The following is a 19919-nucleotide window of genomic DNA, read 5'->3' as shown; positions in this document are numbered from 1 at the left end:
GTGTGATTGATTCTTTGCATGACTGACTAGGTGTGTGAGTAACTCCATGGATGAGTGACAGTCTGTGAGTGTCTGTTTACACTGAGTGTATATAAGGTTATATTAGAGTCTGAAGAAGTTCATCGTATTATCACATGAATGATGTCATCAGTGATGTGATCAGTCATATCAAATGAGATGTCATCAGTGATGTCATCAGTGATGTCACTGACCATGTCATGAATGATGTAATATGTGATGTCATCAGCAGTGGATTGCGGGTGCGCGAAATATATAGTTAGTGCAACCAACTATATATGCGAATTTCAATGGTTTTGTGTGAGTAAAATAAGGTTTTATAAATGCTAATTCCTAACTATATATGGTCTATAACCTATGTTTTTTTCAGTGAATTTTCAGGGTTTTGTGCGCACCCGCTACACTTCTCCAATTATATAACTCGCCCGTCGATGGGAGGCTCCAGTGAGACTTCTCGGAAGTGTAGTACGGAAAGCACACCACTTGTGGAGTCCATACAGGACTTGATTGTGTGCTTCCCGGACCACACTTCCCAGAATGCACAGTCTCATTTGAGCCTCCCATCGGTGGGTGTGTTACATATAAAATGGAGAAGTGGGTCGGCGGTTGTGCACACCGCTTCCGTTAAAGCCCCTGAAGAGAAGCATATGGAGCTTCGAAACGCGTCGGGCAGATCCCGTATGGAGTGGTGTCTACGAGTGGATCCCCGTCCTCACCTATACATAAACCAAGCTGCTGTTAGTGTGCTACTCAAAGATGGACACCTTTGAGCTTTGATTTATACGCGGCCGTCCAGCCGCGGAGTATGCACCACCCCGGTACCCTGGGGGTCATGAAAGTGAAGCAGCAGTCGTACTTGGAATCGAGGACGGGCCCACTTGTGGAGTCCATACAGGACTTGATTGTGTGCTTCCCGGACCACACTTCCCAGAATGCACAGTCTCATTTGAGCCTCCCATCGGTGGGTGAGTTACATATAAAATGGAGAAGTGGGTCGGCGGTTGTGCACACCGCTTCCGTTAAAGCCCCTGAAGAGAAGCATATGGAGCTTCGAAACGCGTCGGGCAGATCCCGTATGGAGTGGTGTCTACGAGTGGATCCCCGTCCTCACCTATACATAAACCAAGCTGCTGTTAGCGTGCTACTCAAAGATGGACACCTTTGAGCTTTGATATATATATATATATATATATATATATATATATACATATATATACACACTGGAAACAACATAGGTTTCAGCGACGTTATAGTTAGTTGGACATTTCACTCGTACAAAGCCATAGAAATCCGGCCCCTCAATGCACTGCTGATGACATCATATATTACATCATTCATGACATGGTCAGTGACATCACTGATGAAATCACTAATGCCATCTCAAATGACATCACGGATGACATCATCCAGTGACTGTGTGTTTCTGTAAAGTTTAAATAAGTTTTATATATATGCCAAGGTGTATTGAAGAATGAATGGGTGTATAAGTGTCTGGATGGAGGATTTAGTATGTGCATGAATGACTGTATAAATGAGTGAATAAAGGTGACTTACTAAATGCATGGGTTAGTGACTACACTGTGTGAATGTCTGTAACAGTCTGTGTGTTGTTGTGTAAGCTGTTGCATGGGTTGGTCAGTAGCTAGATGAGTGTCTATATGGGTTATTGATTGGTTCCCTGGGTATTTGTATGGGAAACTGAATGTGTGGGTGGGCGGGTGGGAGGTGTGCGACTCTGTGCATAGATGTGTGACTGGTTGATTCACTGGGTGTATGGGTTCAAGAGTGCATGTGGAAACAGCTGCATGGGGTGTGAATGTGTGTGTATGGGTGTGTTGGTGAGTGAATGGATGTCTCAGTAACACATATCCAAATAACTACATATGTAAAAGGCAGTGTATGTGAGATTTGGAGTACAGAAATGTCTATACGTGGGAGTCAGTGATTGTGAGAGTGGCTGCATGGATAAGTGTGTACTTGTATCAGTGATTGTATAAGAGAGTAAGTATGCATTAGTATCTGTATGAATAAGTGAGGTATTGTGTGTATAACTGTACAGGCGAGTAATGGGAGTGTGATTGATTCTTTTCATGACTGCCTAGGTGTGTTAGTGGTGGTGTATGAGTGTCTGTATAGGTGTATGAGTGCATATGATAGTGTTGTATTGATGAGTGACTGCATGTATGAGTGAATGAGTAGATGTGTGTGTAGACCTATGAAACAGTGAGTGCGTATGTAGTAACTGTTATTGGTGTGTCAATGGTTTCGAAAATGGTAGTCTGCATTTCACAGTGGGTGTATCAAAGGTTATATTAGAGTGTGAGGAGGTCCATCAGATTTTCACGTGGATGATGTCATCAGTGATGTCATTTGATTTGTCGTCAGTGATGTCATCAGTGATGTCACTGACCTTGTCATGAACAATGTAATATGTGACGTCATCAACCTCGCATTGCGGGGGTGCGAGTTATAGTTAGCTGAGCTAACTATAACAGCTGAATTTCTATGGTTATGTACGAGTGAGATGTCCAACTAACTATAATGTCCCTGTGTTTTTTTCGGTGAATTTCTAAGGTTTTTTAAATGCTAATTTCTAACTATAACGTGCCTGAAACCTATGGTTTTTTCAGTGAATTTCAAAGGTTTTTTAAATGCTAATTTCTATTTATAACGTCCCTGACACCTATGTTTATTCAGTGAATTTCAATGGTTTTTCAAATGCTAATTTCTGACTATAACATACCAGTTGTGTTTCCAGAGTGGTGGAGAAAGGTGAGCGTGGCCTCCGAAACACCTCTTAGCAATCCCACTGTGTGAGATTTACTGGAGGTAACAGGAGGAGTAGTTAGCTCCCAACATCAACCTTTGGGGCCAACTACCCCTTTTATTACCACCAGTAAGTCCCACACAGCAGGATTGCTAACTTCTTATATCAGGCCCACCCCCTCCCTGCACCACCTTGCAAACTCGCTCCCTAGCACTTTAAAAGTTGGGGCATTAAGTCCCCTTGAATCCTGACGGTTCCTGGGGGCCAACTAGCCCACCAGGTACCTCCTGTAAGTGCCGCAGAGCTGCTTTGCAGAGAGGTGGTCCGAGGCAATGCCCCATTTTACACCTCAAGCAATGCAGCTTAGTGGCACTTACTGGAGGTACCTGGTGGGCTAGTTGTCCCCCAGGTACCCTCAGGATTCAAGGGGATCTAATCCCCCAACTTAAAACACGCCATGAGGCAAGTTTGCACACTTGCCACACCAGGCCCATACACTCCCTGCACCACTGTGCAAACGCGGCCCCTGGCGCGTTTTAGGTTGGGGGATTAATTCACCTTGAATTCTGAGGATCCCTGGGGGCCAACTAGCCCACCAGGTACCTCCAGTAAGAGCCACTGAGCTGCTTTGCAGAGAGGTGGTCCGAGGCAATGCCGCTTTTTACACCTCTCTGCAACGCAGCTCAGTGGCACTTACTCGAGGTACCTGGTGGGCTAGTTGGCCCCCAGGGACCCTCAGGATTGAAGGGGACTTAATCCCCCAACTTACAACACGCCATGGGGCATGTTTGCACACTTGTTACATCAGTCCCACACCCTCCCTGCACCACTGTGCAAACGCGGCCCCTGGCGCATTTTAAGTTGGTGGATTTAAGCTGTTTTCTTGTGGCTGCCAACAATTCCTGGTTTGGAGTGTTGGCAGCCAATCACAGTGAAGTTCATGCTCGGAAGGGTTCACGAACCCACCGCTGCCCTAGATATTGAAACTTTTTCTTTGTCAAATTTCTCAGGAACTACTGAACAGATTTACACCGTTTAACAAAAAGGACTCTTACTGAACCACCAACCTTTTTGCCAAATTTGGTGTAAGTCCGTGCAGCAGTTCGGGCTGTACCTTTGTCTAAAGTTTCCTATGGAAAATAACATCGGGAAAACGTGTTTTGGAAACACCTTTTTCCTTGGCCCTCGCTTGACCAATCACCCAGAACCTTTCAAGACAGGAGCTGACCAGAGCGCCTCACTAGTTTTGAAAATTTCGCAAAGATTCGTCCAAAGTCATTGGGAAAACACAAAACGCTTTTCCTGTGGAAACTAGGTCCTAACTATAATATATATATATATATATATATATTACCTACTGGCGGTCGCCAGTAGGTATATATAGTTAGGATTTTTTCTCTATGGGATTTTTGAAAATTCTATGTCAAATAACTTTGGCGTTTGTGGACGGAATTGGCTGAAATTTTCAGGAAAATGGCACATTTTGTTTCTGAGCAGCCCCTGAAAATTGGGGGGGGTTCGTCCAGGGGGGGTCGAGAAAAAAGGGGGGTCCCAAAACGTGTTTTTAACATTGAGTTTTCCATAGGGCGGTTGGCCTCACTTTTAGCCCGAACGGCTGAATGGATTTGCACGAAACTTGGCAAAATTGTAGGGACTGGTAGCCCGATGTGCCTTTTGTAGGTCTCAATATATGTGCTATAGTGGATTTTGAGAAATTAACGTTTAAAAAAAGATATATATCTGTAACAGCGGACCGGGCAGCGCTCCAGTACGCGTACTTTTCGCGCAACGGAGCTTTGTGAAGCGAAGCTGATTGGTTCTCCGGCGTCTGTTAACATTCCAAACAGTCCGTAGCGGCCGCCATCTTGTCTCTCGGTAGGATCGAGAGACAAGAGGAGGCCAAAGCGAAGGGGCAAATGACCATAAGGGGGCATAGTAGATCCTCGCTGACCCCCTAGGTTTGATGTGGAGGTTTTAAAAGGGCCCCGCGGGGCAAAAAAAAATAATAATAATAATAATCGAACGGCTGAATGGATTTGCACGAAACTTGGTAAAATATTAGGGACTGGTAGCCCGATGTGCCTTTGCTAGGTCTCAATATATGTGCTCCAGTGGATTTTGAGAAATTAACGTTCAAAAAAAGATATATATCTGTAACAGCGCTCCGCTTCGCGTAACGGAGGTTTGCGAAGCTGATTGGTCATTCTGTCACTGGGCTATAGTTGGGCTACATCTGGCTGATATTTGGGCTACATTTGTTTTTTTTGTCTCTGGCGGCCATCTTTGGGCTACATTGGGCTACATTGGGCTTCATTGGGCTTCATTGGGCTACATTGGGCTACATTTGGGCTCCAACATATATATAGGCCAATGTAGCCCAATATATATTTTTCAAAGTTAATTTTCGTAAAAACCACTGGAGCATATATCTTGAGACATAGCAAAGGCACATCGGGCTACCAGTCCCTACAATTTTGCCAAGTTTCGTGGAAATCCATTCAGCCGTTCAAGCTAAAAGTGAGTCCAACCGCCCTATGGAAATGAAGGAAATGAATGGGTAATTTGTAATTAGCAAATAGCTCATCGCAAACTAGGAATGGTAAAGAATCGCAATTTATTCCTTAAAGTTCGCTATTTAGGAAATGCAAAAAACTTTGATGATACATATGGCGGTTCATCTCTAACAAGATAAGAAGCATAGGGATAGATTTATGATGACTGGCGCATCACCAGGGATGTGTTAGTCATTCTGTGCCGCTGTTCCGTCACCTATGGTGTGCTGCATTTACAATGCGGCGCATCATGGGGCAAAAACAGCACAGATGCGTGATGTATCTGTGCCGTAAAGGTGGCGCATTGCTGGAGTTGTATCGCAAGTGTGATGAAGCTCCAGCAAGGGTCGGGGGTGCCCCTGTCGCAGGGTTTCTGTTCTCACACAGAACTGTGGACAGAGGATTGGAACCTCGGCGAATTAGGGTGCCCCAAAACTTACCTTAGTAATCAAAAACCCCTTAGCAAGCTAGGTACAGTGTCACATTGGATATAACAAACTCTCAATGTTTAGACAATCCAGAATATGAACTTATAGTACCTCAGGATACGTGGAACTCATGAACAGTCGGTCGTTATATATTTCTTAGAAACCAGAACATGGAGTTAAGAAGAACACATGTGTATTTGAAATGTTTATTTACTAATGCCGTCTTCTCAGGCGTAGTATCTTAGATAATACAAGTACACATATTATCAGTAGCAAAATTACCAGCATAGTTACTAGTACATAAAAAGCGAATGGTGGCAGTATGTTAACATGCTGTAAATGAATAAGAGTTAGCAACACTTATAAGCAGCCACGGGCCGTGGAGGGAGTTACGGTGGGGCAGGGAGGCGGGGAGGGGGAGGGGCAGGGTGGAGAGGGCTCCACCCTGCCCCTCCCCCTCCCCGCCTCCCTGCCCCACCGTAACTCCCTCCACGGCCCGCGGCTGCTTATATCTCACCCTCCCTAATACACATATTATATTATTTGCTAAGAAGGTCTGTTTGTGTTGGTTTAGGGCGTGCCCATACTTTAGTGTCTTAGATTTGAAGGAATCACATCAGCATACACCAGCTCTCTCTTCATGTGAACCACATCAACTGTTGTGTATGTGTGTTCGGCAAAGCAATATAAAACCCGCCTCATGCCCAGAATTGGCAGAAGCTGCACTTATGTTATGAGTATGAAGTCGTGGAGATCAGACCTCATAACAATTCTGTATCGTGTTGTTCTTGAAACTTCAGCACTCGCTGTACAGATATAGTTTAACAAGCAAAGCAGATAGTAGAGCAATAACATATTATTCTCATGTAAACCACAATGAACTACTAGGTTGAAAGCTAAAGCAACAACTAAGTGTCGTGTGCAGAAGTTGCAAAAAAGGAAAAATGGCGTTTAAACCGGTAATGAGCCCATGCTAACTTAACACGGTGTAAAGATATCCAGGACCTAGATGACACCTCCCCATGATCCGGAAACGAACTGAATAAGATAATAGAAGTGCCATCTCATGAGAGCAGATTGCAACTTTATATGTGGACGGTCCGCAAGGTAAAACATTAAAAACTAGGAAAATTTAATGCTAAAGAAAAATAAAACAGCCAAGTACTTTATCGAGTCTTAAGCCAATAGGCAAGCTAAATAATAAAAACTTGACAAATAAGTCAATGAATTGTCAATGAAATGCTAGTACTCAGCATATCAAACATGAAAAAGGTCTATGACATAACTGTGTATGCAAAATAAGCTGCAACAGCCTCCAATAGGAAGTCACCGTCTTCATCCGAAAAGAGTTCAGCCATCCAATTTAAAAGCGGAAAAGAACATACGTGCTCTCCCAGCACCGGATCCTCTATCACCATCAGAGGACAGCTCGGTGGGTTTTCAAGAAAGCTCTGTTCCAAGAAAGACTGTGTTGCCGCCAGTAAATTCCAGGGACTAATTAGTCCATGCATCAATGCCACAGCCATAATCCTTTCGCCAGGACAAACCAACTCGTGAGTAATGATAGGAGTCATCAGCTGATTAAAGTCGACGTCAGGAGAAACCGGTCCGCAGAGACACAAATCAATGGCCCAATCGAAATCACAGGTCAGGCAATGAAATACAGGCTGGACACAGGTGAAGTAGGGGAATCGAAAAGATAATCCATATGCCGTGCTTAATATCGCCAACGGCATTGTGCCATAATATTCTAGCATGCGATTGCGGAACAGTGTCAGCAGCTGCAGGGCGGGAGCTTGCACAGGAGGGACATCCATATTTAAAAATGTAAAAAAGCACAAGAGCGTCCGCTGGTAATGCAAGTAAAAATGGGAATCCACGAAGCACAGTGGAAAAAAATGGAATGAAAGAAAGCAGGGATGACTCCAAAGATTTTCTCAAATGAAGTCACGAGACCACTGGTAACAACTTTAAAAAAGTGCGCCAGGCCCTTTGTGGAGGACGCGTTAAAGATAGTCCGAACCATCTTGCTGAAATGGAAAGGCAAATCTGTATTTAAAAGGGTCTGCACCTCTGTACGGGTGTTCGCTATGAGAAGCACGAAAGTTTCACGGGCCGAACTCAAGGCCACCTCTCTCTGAGACAAAAGAGCTCTTATTCTTGCCATGCCGTTGAAATCTGCTCCCAAGGTTGGTATTTGTGGCCAGATTGAAAACTCCCTATGTTCATGTGTGGGAGGAAATAGAACATTTCTGCAGCAAATAACCCAGAACAATCTTCATTATTGAGCATCAAATAACTACCATTTTCCAACAACTTGAACGTGGGGATGATAGCAGGAACTGGCGTGCCTTGCAACACGCAAGCAATATTTGGTCGGTGTTTGTTGCATGAACCGTGTAACTGTATGTGCCTATACATTAGTGAATGATCTGGCGTCTCAGTGCATTCCTCTCCATTCAGATAAACTTCTTGATCATCTTTGAAACATCTGTATGTGTATGGAAGCGACCAGACCTCATGAAGAAAAGCACTACCTAAAGGTTCATAACGACCTATTGGTATATATTTCATACAATTTGAAAACTTATATAAAGCAAAAGGCAGCGTTATTAAACCGTGGATAAGGCACGTTGCCAAAAAACCCGCAATCCTCTGCTGATGATGTCACTGAGCATGTCATGAATGATGTAATATGTGACATCATCAGCAGTGGATTACGGGTAATAGTATCTCTAGTTTACTCCCCTATAGCTGTCTTTCTTTTAACATAAGTGTCTGTTTCCTTCCCTTATACTTACTGTTCTTTTTTTTTAAAAAAAATTTTTGGTTCACTTCCGGTTCGCGTACCGGCGAGCGAACTGGGAAGCGAACTACGAGAAATAGAGGTTGGCACAGTTCCAAATATTGTACCAATTTTTTAATAACGGGGAGGTAGTTCTGAAAAGAACTTTTTTTTTTGTTTTTGTTGTTTTATATTTTTTTTATTATTTTTCTGAACATTTTTTTACTTTTTTTGAATTTTTCTGAATAGTTTTATATTTTTTGGGGTTTTTCTTGCAGGGGGCAATGAAAACGATTCATTGTAAAGGGCTCAACAGGAGCAACAAAACAAAAAAAAAGTATTTATTATTTGGGGCGTTTCGTTCAAACTTGCATATGATAGTCAATAGCTCTGTTGATCAGAGTGATGCTTCTTTCTCCGTAGCAAATGAATCCATTGCAATGTACGCAGACGTGTTTTACTTCATGAAATCTCGTTTGAATATTTGGCACCATATCCCTGCCCTCTGGTCCCGTTACTTCCGGTACAACAGATCTTCTGGCCATAATAGGGAGATTATCTAGGTCGTTACGAAACTGTGCAGCACTGTAGTTGTTAGGATGCCACCTAGTCATATGGCGATGCATTGTGTAGTTTCCGAAACTGTATTTTTTGTCGGTCCCTCTGGACAGTCTATCTTGACATATAAGGCAAGTTACGTATCTTGCATTTACTTTTTTCTGACCTTTGGGAATTTTAAAAAATTGCCAAATGAAGTTTTCTTTCTGGTGAGACGTCCTGGGCTCCTCAGGCAAAAAGTGCCTCTCTTCGTGCTCGTCGTCCTGTTCCTCTTCTTCCTCTTCTTGCTGAATTATAACTTGAGCAGGTGGTCCACTCTTCCTTGGATGTGGTGGAGGTGGTGGGGAAGCACCAGCTGAAGCTACTAAAGAAGCCATTGCTCACCGGTAACAAAGGGTCTTTCTCTCACAATGATGAAAGTCAGAGTGAGGAAAGAAGGAGGGATTTTCATCATTTGGGAAAAACAATAGTTCTCAACCAATGAAAAGTGTTCATTTTGGATTATATGACCTAGTCTTACATCATTAGGAAACCAAAAGTGAAATGAACCAATGAAAAGTGTTATTACCAAGTCACATGACCTGCTGTGTTTACGTTAAGCGCTTTGCAGGGCCTCCCGGTTTGCTTCCAGAAACCTGTGCTTTGCGACTCGGTAAGCGTACCAGTTCGCTAACGTAGCACGTCATATGACGTATCACGCGACAACGCGAAACGTCATGCGGACGGGAGGCGTCACGATGTTGTTTTCTAACGCGGCAGTTGCGGTAAAGAAACGTTTACCGGCTCGCGGTCTATTTCGCGGCATCAAGGTCAGCTAACGGGAAGCTTCCCGATTCGCGAAGCGGGAACGAAGAAAAAAAAATATTTAAAAAAAAAATTATTAATAAACATATAAAATATATTTTTGGATTTAAAGAAGAATACATTTTACAGCTACAAATATTAGCTGTTAAAAAACCAATGAAATTCACTGAAAAAACCATAGGTTATAGACCATATACAGTTAGGAATTAGCATTTACAAAACCTTGAAAATTCACTGAAAAAACCATAGGTTATAGACCATATATAGTTAGGAATTAGCATTTAGAAAACCTTATTTTACTCACACAAAACCATTGAAATTCCATATATAGTTAGTTGCACTAACTATATATCGCGCACCCGCAATCCACTGCTGATGATGTCACATATTACATCATTCATGACATGGTCAGTGACATCACTGATGACATCACTGATGACATCTCAAATGACATCACTGATGACATCACTGATGACATCTCAAATGACATCACTGATGACATCATGACACACCAATACCAGTTACTACATACGCACTCACTGATTCCTACGTCTACACACACATTCACTCATTCACCCATACTATCACTCATACATACAGTCACTCATTATTACAACACTATCATATGCACTCATACACCTATGCAGACAGTCACACACTGCCACTCATCCATGGAGTTACTCACACACCAAGTCAGTCCTGTAAAGAATCAATCACACTTCCATTTCTTCATCTATACAGTTAAACACAGAACACCATACTTCAGTGACATCACTGATGACATCACTAATGACATCTGAAATGACATCACTGATGACATCTCAAATGACATCACTGATGACATCATGACACACCAATACCAGTTACTACATACGCACTCACTGATTCGTACGTCTACACACACATTCACTCATTCACCCATACAATTACTCATACATACAGTCAGTTATTATTAGAACACTATCATATGCACTCATACACCTAGTCAGTCCTGTGAAGAATCAATCACACTTCGATTTCCTCATCTATAGTTAAACACAGAACACCATACTTTTCACACATATACTAACACATACTTACTCTCTTATACAATCACTGATACAAGTACACATTGATATGCACAGCGTCACACACCTCCCAGCCAGCCACACACACACTCAGTCTTCCATCCATCCAGTCATTCTTCAATATGTAAAACGTATTTAAACTTTACAAAAACACACAGACACTAGATGATGTCATCAGTGATGTCATCAGTGATGTCACTGACCATGTCATGAATGATGTAATATGTGACATCATCAGCAGTGGATTGCGGGTGCGCGATATATAGTTAGTGCAACTAACTATATATGGAATTTCAATGGTTTTGTGTGAGTAAAATAAGGTTTTCTAAATGCTAATTCCTAACTATATATGGTCTATAACCTATGGTTTTTTCAGTGAATTTTCAAGGTTTTGTAAATGCTAATTCCTAACTATATATGGTCTATAACCTATGGTTTTTTCAGTGAATATATATATATATATATATATATATATATATATATATATTCCAAAAAACTATGCATCAAAAAGCTGCACTCCGCTTGGACCCTTCCGCAGCAACAGTGGTCTGTGCCGGGCAGCGAGCCCATCAATTCATTCAAACATTCTGAAGTCCACACGATCCATGGACAGTATGAGGCACAAACTCAAATAGTGTGTTAAAGAATATTTAATCAGCCAAGATAGCAGAAAAACATAGACACACTCGACGCGTTTCGGGGCTCCTCCCCCTTGGTCACGAGTAGTAAACAGAGTAATAGGATGGTAGTACATATACTCAAGGTCACGTGGTCTGGGTGAAATAAACATAAACAAAATACTACGCGCTTATAGTCAGCGCTGTGAGGCAAAATTATAAAAGTGCTTTTTAAATAACTTGTATTCAGGGTCTGATATAAAACGCAAAATTATAACTGATATTGACCCTATGTAATATTGAGACGATTGCAAAACCAAATTATAATTGCTTTGACATTCTTAGTCTAAGGATTAAACATCAATTGCCCGAGTGGGCTTTCCATATTCACGTATACTCTAGATTGGCTCCTATACTATAGGCAATCACAGGCAATCTGAAGGATGGTATTCCGCCCCTGTGGGCAACGAAAAATAATATGGAAAAACAAAATATGTCCAAAAAATGTCAAGAGAAAATGCCCATGTGGGCAAAGAATCATTACTGCATGATGAATTCTCAGTTCCAATGCCGTTTCTTTGTTACTTTCTTAAAGGGTCGATAATATCGTTCAATACAGTTTTACACAACCAAACCCTGAAAAAAGAAATAAAAGGTGATCAGTGAAAATGAAAAAAGGGACCAGTGATTCAAATAATTAAAACTAGTAAAATTCTAACGTGAATCCTACATAACCTGTATACAGGACATAGAAGTTAAAAACAATCAAGGGCGTGAAATCTTTAAGTACACAACATGTTTACATATTAAATCCCAATTGGATTTCCTACTGGACACAACTACAGAATGCTCAATGAAACCAGAATTTTAAATTAAATCAACCCAAGTGTACTTCCATCTCTTCATCACAATTATGGCCATTAGGAACCAGTGTTTTATATTGAATAATCATGCGTGATTCCAGTCTCCTTAATTTCTGTACACGATTTCCCCCTCTCTCATCAAATTTGACTGTACACAATACACAGTAACTCAATAGATTTGCATTTTGATTGTGATGAGTGAGAAAGTGGCGCGCTATCGGATAAGATTTATCCATGTTGGTAATGGCACGCATGTGCTCTAGCACTCTCAATTTTACAGGTTTAATCGTGCTCCCTATGTAGGTCTTTTTACAGGGACAGAATAAGGCATAGACTGCATGGTCACTGGTACATGAAGTGTGTTCCTGGATAATCAGAATCTTGGATGTTGATGACAGTCGTACTTTTTTCACATTCCGACTGTTCTTGCAAGCCTTGCAATTTCTGCAGGTGAAAAAGCCTTTCACTCCGGTGGTTATGGTTTTCTTGGGAATCACTGCCGTGCACAGTTGGTCCTTTAAGGACCTCACTTTTCTAAAAGAGATTTGCGGGAATTCATTAACAAATTTGGCCACGTCTGAGTCGTTTAATAGCACTGGCCAAAATTTATTGAGACTCTTCCTAAGTGTACCTGCTTGGCTACTATAAGTAGTTATGAACCGTGTATTGTTCTCTTCTTTGTCTACAGGTTCACTAGGTTTCGGTTGTAAAAGTGATTCTCTAGAACGTTTCTTTACGGCCTTTTGTGCATCTGTAATGGCTTTGGTGGAATATCCACGTTCAGAGAACCTTTTTGCCATGTTTTGTTGTTCAACCAAAAAAGCTTCTTCTGTGCTGCAATTGCGTCTGGCTCTTAACAGTTCCTCCACGGGATACTCCTAATTAATGAATTCGGGTGACAGCTTCGTGCATGGAGTATGCTGTTTCCGGCTGTCTGTTTTCTAAAAAGAACTGTTTCTAGTTTACCCTTCTCAACTCTCACATTCAAATCTAGGAACTCCAAGCTCTCTTTGGACCAATTACTGGTGAATTTGAGGTTGAAAGTATTTTGGTTAAGATCCTGCACAAAAGTATTGGCCTCATTTTGGGTCCCCCTCCACACAATCAGTACATCATCTATGTACCGCAGCCACTTAATAACGTGGCTACGGTACATAGGCGATCTACATGCTACACTCTCCTCCCAGTACCCCATATGGAGACCCGCAAAGCTGGGAGCAAAGCAAGTCCCCATAGAGGTCCCGAGGGTCTGTCTAAAGATTTTGTTATCAAACAAAAAATAATTTTGCTTGAGACATAGTTCCATCATGGTAATAAGCATTCTGGTGTGGTGAAGATAAGAGACAGATCTCGTAGAAAGAAAATGCATGCAAGCATCAAGTCCCAATTGGTGAGGAATAGAAGTATATAAACTAGTCACATCTAATGAAAGAAGTGAAAATTCCTCTTCCTATACCACTGTTTTGATTTTGTTCAGGAAGTCTCCTGAATCTCTGACATAGGATGGCAACTGTTGAACAAGGGGCTGCAAAAAATAATCAACATATTGGGAGGTACATTCAAAACAACTACCATTGGAAGAAACAATAGGTCTGCCTGGGGGATGTGATATACTTTTGTGAACCTTGGGGAGGAGATATAGTGCTGGTAACTTAGGAGATTTACACAATAAAAATCTATATTCCTCCTCTTCAAGTAGCCCTTTGGTTTTCCATTCTAACAATTGTATTTCAAATTGTCTGATCGAATTTTCGTATTCCATACGATTGCTTCTGCAGTAGTTACTAGTGTCTGATAATTGTCTTAGTCCTTCCAATATGTAATTCTCCCTTGACTGAACCACTATGTTACCACCCTTGTCACTAGTTTTAATCACAATGGTGTGGTCTTTACGCAGATTGTCAATCAGTTTGCTTTGCTCTTTGGAAATGTTACTCCATTTCTGATGATATTTCTTAGTTTTAATTTTGTTAAGTTCATTTACCATGCATTTTTCAAACACTTCAATTGTCTCATTGTGAATTTGCGGAAGGAAGATAGATTTGGGTTTAAAATTGCTCCCAGAGCTCATTGTCAGTGATGTATCAGCATCAACCAGGTCCTGATAGGGGTCATGGCTTTCCTCCCATTCTCCATTCAGAACTTTCAGGGAATGTGCTAGATTTACCTCAGAGATACTTGCATGGTATGGTGCATCTCTAGTCACAACATTGCCCGACCCTGCTTTGGTTGCAAACCACTTTTTTATTTTTTATTTTCTGGTAAAGAAAAATAAGTCAATTTTGCTTTGCGTATAGTTAAAATTCATAGATGGACAAAATGTTAAACCCAAAGATAGTAACTCTACCTCAGTGTTGGTCAAGATGCGTTCTGACAAATTAATTACTGTTTTCCTCTCCATTATTTCAGCTTCATTTGGCCCCTTGTACGTTTTCCCACTGGGCTTGCAGGGTTTCCTCCTGCAGATGTGTTTTTGTTTTTTCCTCCTCTGTTGCCTTTTCCTCGCCCTCGATATCCCTGTTGATTGTCTTGCATCAACATCGAGAACTCCATTAAAACGTTGGTTTTTACTCCCGTGAAATTGCTCACAGTCGAGATGTCACTACCACTTGTTAATGACTGTAAGCCATCTTCAGATACATTTGATGTACTTGCCAGTTCTTCCGTTGGATTGTTGGGATTAGATTGCGACTGCATTGCTGCTCTCAGCTTGTCATACTTTTTGGCAAATGTGAGTAATTGCCCACGTTGATAATCCACTAGATCCCTTTGGAATTTGCTCTGTTTCCTATTTCTGATATCTATTTCAATTTTATCCAGATTAGCTTCTATTTTGTCCATTTCTATTTTAAATTCGTTTTCAGTGCATATATCTCTGAGTTCTTTTGTTAAAGCTTCGATTTCTCCTTTTAATCTTTCAGTGTCTTTAGTGGCAAATTCAATTAACATGCGTAACATGTTCAACGAACATTCGTGGTTATTTGCTGCCCAACGTGTGACCAATTCGGGGTCCGGGTTTTGGAAGGTTGGGGTGACAAAGATACGTAACCCACGAGGAACTCTGGACACATCTACGTACTTTTGCAAGGTGGTGGCCTCCCACCACTTATTTTGTTCTAGCTTCAGAGCCCTCCATAGCTTGTCCCATAGGATCCTTTTTGGGGATTTCGCAGTATTAACATTCGAAATGTTGGCCGTGTTTACTACTGTTCCGCAGTCCTGGAACATATCACTGGCTGCTTTCGCCCATTTCTCTCTCCTTTCGGCTGCCATCTAAAACGGCTGATCCGGCACTTCCAATTACGTGCCATGTATACACGCGGCGCATAGAATGCATGTAATCTGCATAAAATGCGCCTAAACCTGTTTACGGATTTACAGTTTGTATAAGCGAGGAAAAATAGATGCTTATAAGCAGCGCTTACCTAAACACCTCGATCTTCGGTGCCGGACTTTGCCGCTTGTAGCATAAGAATCCTCTGTGATTGTAAAATCCGTGGGTAGGGTCCTTAAATGTCAATTCCAAAAAACTATGCAGCAAAAAGCTGCACTCCGCTGGGACCCTTCCGCAGCAACAGTGGTCATCTATTTTTCCTCGCTTATACAAACTGTAAATCCGTAAACAGGTTTAGGCGCATTTTATGCAGATTACATGCATTCTATGCGCCGCGTGTATACATGGCACGTAATTGGAAGTGCCGGATCAGCCGTTTTAGATGGCAGCCGAAAGGAGAGAGAAATGGGCGAAAGCAGCCAGTGATATGTTCCAGGACTGCGGGACAGTAGTAAACACGGCCAACATTTCGAATGTTAATACTGCGAAATCCCCAAAAAGGATCCTATGGGACAAGCTATGGAGGGCTCTGAAGCTAGAACAAAATAAGTGGTGGGAGGCCACCACCTTGCAAAAGTACGTAGATGTGTCCAGAGTTCCTCGTGGGTTACGTATCTTTGTCACCCCAACCTTCCAAAACCCGGACTCCGAATTGGTCACACGTTGGGCAGCAAATAACCAGGAATGTTCGTTGAACATGTTACGCATGTTAATTGAATTTGCCACTAAAGACACTGAAAGATTAAAAGGAGAAATCGAAGCTTTAACAAAAGAACTCAGAGATATATGCACTGAAAACAAATTTAAAATAGAAATGGACAAAATAGAAGCTAATCTGGATAAAATTGAAATAGATATCAGAAATAGGAAACAGAGCAAATTCCAAAGGGATCTAGTGGATTATCAACGTGGGCAATTACTCACATTTGCCAAAAAGTATGACAAGCTGAGAGCAGCAATGCAGTCGCAATCTAATCCCAACAATCCAACGGAAGAACTGGCAAGTACATCAAATGTATCTGAAGATGGCTTACAGTCATTAACAAGTGGTAGTGACATCTCGACTGTGAGCAATTTCACGGGAGTAAAAACCAAAGTTTTAATGGAGTTCTCGATGTTGATGCAAGACAATCAACAGGGATATCGAGGGCGAGGAAAAGGCAACAGAGGAGGAAAAAACAAAAACACATCTGCAGGAGGAAACCCTGCAAGCCCAGTGGGAAAACGTACAAGGGGCCAAATGAAGCTGAAATAATGGAGAGGAAAACAGTAATTAATTTGTCAGAACGCATCTTGACCAACACTGAGGTAGAGTTACTATCTTTGGGTTTAACATTTTGTCCATCTATGAATTTTAACTATACGCAAAGCAAAATTGACTTATTTTTCTTTACCAGAAAATTAAAAATAAAAAAGTGGTTTGCAACCAAAGCAGGGTCGGGCAATGTTGTGACTAGAGATGCACCATACCATGCAAGTATCTCTGAGGTAAATCTAGCACATTCCCTGAAAGTTCTGAATGGAGAATGGGAGGAAAGCCATGACCCCTATCAGGACCTGGTTGATGCTGATATATCACTGACAATGAGCTCTGGGAGCAATTTAAAACCCAAATCTATCTTCCTTCCGCAAATTCACAATGAGACAATTGAAGTGTTTGAAAAATGCATGGTAAATGAACTTAACAAAATTAAAACTAAGAAATATCATCAGAAATGGAGTAACATTTCCAAAGAGCAAAGCAAACTGATTGACAATCTGCGTAAAGACCACACCATTGTGATTAAAACTAGTGACAAGGGTGGTAACATAGTGGTTCAGTCAAGGGAGAATTACATATTGGAAGGACTAAGACAATTATCAGACACTAGTAACTACTGCAGAAGCAATCGTATGGAATACGAAAATTCGATCAGACAATTTGAAATACAATTGTTAGAATGGAAAACCAAAGGGCTACTTGAAGAGGAGGAATATAGATTTTTATTGTGTAAATCTCCTAAGTTACCAGCACTATATCTCCTCCCCAAGGTTCACAAAAGTATATCACATCCCCCAGGCAGACCTATTGTTTCTTCCAATGGTAGTTGTTTTGAATGTACCTCCCAATATGTTGATTATTTTTTGCAGCCCCTTGTTCAACAGTTGCCATCCTATGTCAGAGATTCAGGAGACTTCCTGAACAAAATCAAAACAGTGGTATAGGAAGAGGAATTTTCACTTCTTTCATTAGATGTGACTAGTTTATATACTTCTATTCCTCACCAATTGGGACTTGATGCTTGCATGCATTTTCTTTCTACGAGATCTGTCTCTTATCTTCACCACACCAGAATGCTTATTACCATGATGGAACTATGTCTCAAGCAAAATTATTTTTTGTTTGATAACAAAATCTTTAGACAGACCCTCGGGACCTCTATGGGGACTTGCTTTGCTCCCAGCTTTGCGGGTCTCCATATGGGGTACTGGGAGGAGAGTGTAGCATGTAGATCGCCTATGTACCGTAGCCACGTTATTAAGTGGCTGCGGTACATAGATGATGTACTGATTGTGTGGAGGGGGACCCAAAATGAGGCCAATACTTTTGTGCAGGAACTTAACCAAAATACTTTCAACCTCAAATTCACCAGTAATTGGTCCAAAGAGAGCTTGGAGTTCCTAGATTTGAATGTGAGAGTTGAGAAGGGTAAACTAGAAACAGTTCTTTTTAGAAAACAGACAGCCGGAAACAGCATACTCCATGCACGAAGCTGTCACCCGAATTCATTAATTAGGAGTATCCCAGTGGGGGAACTGTTAAGAGCCAGACGCAATTGCAGCACAGAAGAAGCTTTTTGGGTTGAACAACAAAACATGGCAAAAAGGTTCTCTGAACGTGGATATTCCTCCAAAGCCATTACAGATGCACAAAAGGCCGTAAAGAAACGTTCTAGAGAATCACTTTTACAACCGAAACCTAGTGAACCTGTAGACAAAGAAGAGAACAATACACGGTTCATAACTACTTATAGTAGCCAAGCAGGTACACTTAGGAAGAGTCTCAATAAATTTTGGCCAGTGCTATTAAACGACTCAGACGTGGCCAAATTTGTTAATGAATTCCCGCAAATCTCTTTTAGAAAAGTGAGGTCCTTAAAGGACCAACTGTGCACGGCAGTGATTCCCAAGAAAACCATAACCACCGGAGTGAAAGGCTTTTTCACCTGCAGAAATTGCAAGGCTTGCAAGAACAGTCGGAATGTGAAAAAAGTACGACTGTCATCAACATCCAAGATTCTGATTATCCAGGAACACACTTCATGTACCAGTGACCATGCAGTCTATGCCTTATTCTGTCCCTGTAAAAAGACCTACATAGGGAGCACGATTAAACCTGTAAAATTGAGAGTGCTAGAGCATATGCGTGCCATTACCAACATGGATAAATCTTATCCGATAGCGCGCCACTTTCTCACTCATCACAATCAAAATGCAAATCTATTGAGTTACTGTGTATTGTGTACAGTCAAATTTGATGAGAGAGGGGGAAATCGTGTACAGAAATTAAGGAGACTGGAATCACGCATGATTATTCAATATAAAACACTGGTTCCTAATGGCCATAATTGTGATGAAGAGATGGAAGTACACTTGGGTTGATTTAATTTAAAATTCTGGTTTCATTGAGCATTCTGTAGTTGTGTCCAGTAGGAAATCCAATTGGGATTTAATATGTAAACATGTTGTGTACTTAAAGATTTCACGCCCTTGATTGTTTTTAACTTCTATGTCCTGTATACAGGTTATGTAGGATTCACGTTAGAATTTTACTAGTTTTAATTATTTGAATCACTGGTCCCTTTTTTCATTTTCACTGATCACCTTTTATTTCTTTTTTCAGGGTTTGGTTGTGTAAAACTGTATTGAACGATATTATCGACCCTTTAAGAAAGTAACAAAGAAACGGCATTGGAACTGAGAATTCATCATGCAGTAATGATTCTTTGCCCACATGGGCATTTTCTCTTGACATTTTTTGGACATATTTTGTTTTTCCATATTATTTTTCGTTGCCCACAGGGGCGGAATACCATCCTTTAGATTGCCTGTGATTGCCTATAGTATAGGAGCCAATCTAGAGTAT

The sequence above is a fragment of the Lissotriton helveticus genome, chromosome 6 (assembly GCF_964261635.1).
Source record: "Lissotriton helveticus chromosome 6, aLisHel1.1, whole genome shotgun sequence".
Taxonomy (NCBI): Eukaryota; Metazoa; Chordata; class Amphibia; order Caudata; family Salamandridae; genus Lissotriton; species Lissotriton helveticus.
Note: the sequence above shows the minus strand (reverse complement) of the source record.